Source organism: Equus asinus, chromosome 4 (genome assembly GCF_041296235.1).
Source record: "Equus asinus isolate D_3611 breed Donkey chromosome 4, EquAss-T2T_v2, whole genome shotgun sequence".
Taxonomy (NCBI): domain Eukaryota; kingdom Metazoa; phylum Chordata; class Mammalia; order Perissodactyla; family Equidae; genus Equus; species Equus asinus.
The window spans coordinates 32,567,770-32,573,769 of NC_091793.1; the positions used below are offsets into that span (position 1 = coordinate 32,567,770).

Sequence of the window (6,000 nt, forward strand, 5' to 3'; positions counted from 1 at the left end):
ACATTTAAGTTGAGCCTATCAAAAACGATACCTGGTGGTCATTTATTGAGGAAGCAAAGTATTTGTAAAAGTTTTATCAAGCGTGTCTAACATTAAAGGTTTTGTAATGTGGACATATCTCTGGCGTTTACTTTAAAAACAGTGCATGTGGTGTTTGTACCTATGCACACATATAAAAGGGAATTCATGGTAAATATTACTTTTAAACTTGAATGCACTGACAGACAAAACGACCTTCAGCTACTTGAAAGAGAGTCTTTGTGAAGCAGGTTTAGGCAGAAGGATATGAAATTCCCCTGAGAATAAGCAGCAGTACAAGGAGCTCCTTTTTATCCCTTCCTATGCTTTCTTCAAATAAATTTTTTATTCCCTCTGGATACACTAAGCCGCTGCTTTACTCACCTTTGCACAAGTCTTTGCAGGATGGCAGATTTGGAACTGTTCTACGCAATTACCAACAAAGTTTTACTTAATAAAACTGTGTGATTTGCAAATCTTCCAGAAAACATTCTCCCACACGCAAGTGGGAAGTATTAATAGTGGCCACCGCTAACCTAGAAAAAATATTTCCCTTGTACATTTCTGGCACCTTTCAGTGTTCAAAGAAATTGTGCACTTGCTGATTCTCTTTCTCACTTCATCTCTATATTTGATTATAACTGTCTACATATTAGAGTTTACTTGCATTTGGCATATCCATTAAAGCTATCAGCAAAAGGGCAGTCTGTGTGAACCTTAGAAATATGGAGAACATCTATCTATGTTTGGTTAAAAAAAAATTCCTTCCTTTAAGTAATTATATTAGTATTTAATGTAGTCTTTGTTGAAACTTTTAATTTCTCGTCCATTTTATACCATTTCATTATGTTTTAAAAATGTATGCTTATATAAAGCTTTAAAATGTATAGCTTCAAAAGACATCCTAATGCATGTTTCCATATGATCATCAGTTTATTTTTAAACACCTGCAATCTCACCATTTGCTTCTTTTGCATCATATCAATCAATATCAATCAATAGTGCCTGTCTATACTAGCAAAGAATGTGATCTGTGTCAGGGCACTTGATGTAAGGAATATATTGGAAACTACTAAAGTTTGATTGGCATATGTCATGACCATTAAGATCAACTATTTTGTTGTATGTTATTAATTCCTAAGCTAATTCAGAATTTTGGATCTTCTAAGAATAATGTAAATATAAAAATAAGCAAAGTTAAATCAAATCCATTGAGTCACAGTTCACCATGAGATATTAAGGCAAGTTGAATTATTTTTTTAAAGGTTGTTAGAGTAGGAAAAAAAAATCTCTAACCCAAGAAGAAAACAAGTGTAAAAACTTACCTTTGGCTCCTACTTGATGAAGTGGCATGAAGTGACTGAGGATGCAGAGCCAGTGCTATTTGCCCCTGACCAATGGTTGTGAATTCTGGTCTGTGGGAGGTGGAATTTATAACACTCAATTTTCTGTTTGGAAAAGCTAACCTTGAGAAATGCTTCTCAGTCTTTAAAAGACCCAAATTACTTTATAGTCACTCAAATTAAACAGTAAAAGCCAAATTACATAGTATATAAAGCTCTTAAAATTATGTTAAAAGAATTGTAATTGCCAGTGTGTCGCTTTGAGATTTTTAAGTGGAAAAAGTTGGTTTTAACATATCTGATCTATATCAAATTCACCAGCTAAGAAAAAAAGTTAATATATATGGTGATACTATAGATGGATAGTTCAGAAACATTCTAATAAGAAATCATTTTCCTAAATCTTGCCTGTCTTGAATTGCTTTCTTCACGTTTCATTAATGTTAACTGAAATTCAGTAAATGTTGCAAAAGCCTTATCTGTTTAGTGTTAGGTGAGTAAAAAAAGAAATTTCCAAGTTATTTTGATTGCTTGGAATGCTTTGAGAGCAATGAAACAATGAACCTTTTGTGTGAACATTTATTCAAAAATTATGTCCAGAAATAATGCATAAATATGATCTGAGTGTTTTTCTAAAAGTCTCCTTTTTCTCTCTTTTATCTATCAGAGCCAAACAAATCAAATTACACAAGAAAAAATTTCCCCCAGAATGCAAGATTTGTTTTAGGGTCTTGGTGCCTGTCATGGTTTGTGAAACTGAGTTTTATTACAAGTTTGGAGGGAAAATATATTTGTATTAAATTTCCATTTTTTAGTTTCACTCACTCTGCAAAAATTCTAGAAAAAGATGAAACTTACATCTTGTGTTCTGGTATGCTTTACATAAATCTAGGAGTCTGTGTCTAACCTGTGCATCGAGAATCTTTCCTCCGTGACCAGACATGAATAGCTGTATTGAATTTCGAAAGCCGGTTTGATTCTGGGCAAACTGATGAAGGAGAAGAAGGTTTGTCTTCAGGTCTCTCACTCCCCTTTCTGTCTTCACTCTTGCCTTTCCTCTCCCCAAAACTTCTTTGCCAGTCTCCTCAGGGCATTCTCAGTCATTATCCCCATCTTCCAGACCTGCTTCCAAATGATTTGTTCTCAGTGTACATTATTTTTCTTGGGACCAGTTTTATTTGTGATTGAAACAGTGATACTGGGTAAAGTACGGACATCTACGAAGACCTCTCAAACGGTAGAGAGCCCATCTTGGAGACAAGAACTTCTTCCTGGAATCCTCGCAGACTCACATCATATAGAGGCTACTTTCAGAGGCATTTTTGAAATAAGGCCTGAATCTGAGTTCCCAGCTGGCTCTCTTTAGCAGCAATGTCCCACATTGTGTGTTAGATGACCTTATATATTGTTAATTCTCTTACCACATTCTCAATCAGAGTGAATATCACCATTCACAAATGGGTAAACTGACACTCAGATGTTAAATTATCCATTGTCATATGTGACACAAACAAAGAGAAAACCAAATTGGGTCAATTTCCCAGATGTTACTGAGCTTGGCTGAGGGATATTCGTGACGGTAAAAAGGCAGTGGTGGGTCTCAGTTCCTTAGATTCTAAGGCTGTTTATCCATCACTAGTTTTAGGCTCTTTCAGATGCTTTAGAATAAAAATAGATGAATCGAATATCCATGAAAATAGCTAATATTTCTTTCTCTTCCTGTATTATTTAATCTGGTACTCTGCACACATTGTCAGGTGACAGAGAAGTGGGATCTACCCGGTCTTTGCTTTCTAGAAGTCTCTGGCTGAACCTGTAAGACTCTATTTCCAGGAATAACATTTTCACACTATCCTTTTTTGGGTTATTGGTGTTTGAGTGACGTCTTCCTCAGGCTTCAGAACACTGCCTACTCATTCAGTTGTTTAATGACAATTTAATAACCAAATACTTGTCGTAATATAGAATTGAAAGCAGAAATTATCATTCTTGAGTCTTCTTCCAAATAGATAACCCTTTCACCTTTCCATATGAAAATGGACAATCTTTAAAGGAATTTCTCTTGGTCTTATTTGGACCCTCTCCAACATTTCAAAGTCTATCTTGCACTGTGGGAGCTCAAATTTGTCACAATCTCGTGAGGACCTAATCTCCATTGAGCAGTGAGCAAGGATTAATTACCAGTTCCAGCCTTTCTTATCCTTGGTAAATATCTTCTAGTTTCATGATAATTTTCTTAATAGAGTCTGAGCTTGTTGCTTATGAGACACCCTCAGGGGATCAGTTATCACGACTAGCTGCTCTATCTAGTAACTGAGGCTCTATGGCTTATTCCTTTAAGCCCTGAAACATTTTACAAATTCTTTTGGCTACAACGCTACAAAATTAATTAACTACCATCCTGCTTGCTTAAATAGAATTAATTTGAAAGAGAATGGTCTTATCTTAACGATTGCCTTCTCTCTGTTCTGTAGCAGGGATGAGCAGAGAGGGCTAGTCACTCTGAGGACACTCCACTGCTGCCTGCCCTTGTCCCCAGCCCCAAAAGGCCACATCAGTAAGAGGTGCAGGAGGGTATAGATATCCCATTCCAACAATTATAAGGAATAAAACTATTGTCTGAAATGATTACCTAACTCCCTATGAAGAATTCCCTTGTTGCCTCAGAGACCTTACTCATCAGTGCAACTCCAAAACTCTAGGTCTTCCGGCATCACCATAAACCTGTACCCCCTAACGCTATCCCAGCTCCTCCTCCAGAATCTTTCAAGCTTCATCTGCCATCTTCAATCTCTCCTTTGTCCTCACTTTCTTTTGGAAAATTTCCCTTTTCTTCCTTTACCTTAAAAGAATCTGGCTGTCTCCACTCCATGCCTTTAAAGTGGAGGTTACTGTTTCTTCTTTGCTTACATAACTGAAAGACTGAGGAATTTTTCTTGCTCTACATTCTCTCTTCCAAATGATCTCTTCTCTCTACTCTTTCAGAAACTTCATCCATTCTGGAACTCAAGACAATTGGCTTACTTATCTACAACCTCCTCCCTGTCATCAACTGCTTCATCTCCTAATTAAGCCTCTCATAGTTGATGGCGTTCTTTGCTGGCTCGCTCATACCCTCTACTCATACCCCTGTCATCATTCGCAGTGATGCCAACCTCGATGTCTATCATGGTGACCTGGTAGTTACTATGTCTTCTCCTGTATAGTAAAGTTACACATTCCCACCGTCATTGACATACCCTCTAGTTTGTCATTATTAAGTATTACATAACCCTACTAGTGGAGTACTGTTACTATTATTATTATTATTTTTGTCTTATGAGAACTTCATTCTATTGGCTCCATCACTTTTTCACTATTCATTAAATCTCTTATCTTCACATCTTTCCTTACCTTTAGATTTAATGGACCATTATCATATTGACTCCCTTTCAAGCACTTTCTGCTCCTTTTTTTTTCTTTTTTCTTCTGTCATACTCACCTGGGAAAACCTCAGCTTTGGTTGAACGCAACTCTCAACTCTCTCCTTTCCTACATCTGAGCTGTATATTACTAGTGAAAATCACACACAACGATGATTGGTGTCACTTTAAATTCTTAAAGATAAGCTTCCACCCTGGCCAGGAGATCTACTGTGTTTCTGATGTTGATTCTCTTTCTAGCTTTCTAAGATGACTACTTTATCATATTTCCTTTGTCCTCAAATCTTCTATGTTCCTTTTCTCCACACTGAAAGTCATCAGAGTGATGGTAGAGTCATCAGAGAAATATTCAATTAACTTTTGCTATCATATCCACCTGCACTCACATGCATCTTCTCTGTTTTCCCTTCTGTGACAGAGCAAGAAGTTACAAGTAAATTCTCCAAATGTTGCCTAGGATCTTATTCCCTTACCTCTTTTCGTTTTGTCTTTGTGAGGAAGGTTGTCGCTGAGCTGACATCTGTGCCAGTCTTCTTCTATTTTATGTGGGATGCCGCCACATCGTGGCTTGGCAAGTGGTGCTCAGTACACACCCAGGATCCAAACCTGCGAACCCCGGGCCACAGAAACAAAGTGTTTGAACTTAACCACTATGCCATCGGGACAGCCCCCCTTTCCTCTTTTTAAGGTCCGAGTTTCTTTAACTACCTCCTCCCTCGCAATATCTCTCCTCTCTACTAGGTCAATTCCAAGTACACACACACATGCCCGGGCAGAAGTCAGGCAGGCCTTCTATGCAACACTAGCGACCTGAATGAATGTCAATAGAAAGCGATGGCTACTGTAGTGTCTGTGAGAACACATGCTAAGTCTAAAGAAATTCAAAATCAAATTATTTTAAAACACTGCACACTCCAAATATGTATCTGCAGACGTGATTCGTTCTACAAATCCTTCAATTTTGACTTCTGAAATTATGCATCTTTACAATAATAGTCTTCAGACTTCACATTTTCATTCTACTACTGTCCCATTTCTATGTCTCCTTTTATAGCAAAATTTCTCAAACAAATGGTATGCATTGGCTGTTTCTTCTTGCTCTGTTCCTATTCACTCTTCATTCCACTGCAGTTTGGGAGCTGGATGAGTAATTTTCTGGCTTTGTCTTAATTGCTGTCCTAGCAGCCTACTTGGTTTCAATGTGGTTTTTCTCCTAC

The 6,000-nt window shown here is 37.4% G+C and overlaps 1 protein-coding gene across 2 annotated transcripts in view; it reads right to left on the reverse strand.

Moving 5' to 3' along the window:
* The window catches only part of EPYC (epiphycan), a 47,490-nt gene extending 41,971 nt beyond the window's left edge, over window positions 1-5,519 (reverse strand). The window contains exons 1-2 of one of the 2 annotated variants that reach the window (XM_014841268.3): window positions 5,257-5,519; window positions 1,344-1,433 (exon numbers count right to left, since the gene is read on the reverse strand). The gene's annotated coding sequence lies outside the window, so the exon portion shown is untranslated. Of the gene's footprint in view, window positions 1-1,343; window positions 1,450-5,256 lie in introns of those variants that run through there. The other variant, XM_070507049.1, reaches the window with a different exon arrangement.
* Between the last annotated feature and the right edge of the window lie 481 nt (window positions 5,520-6,000).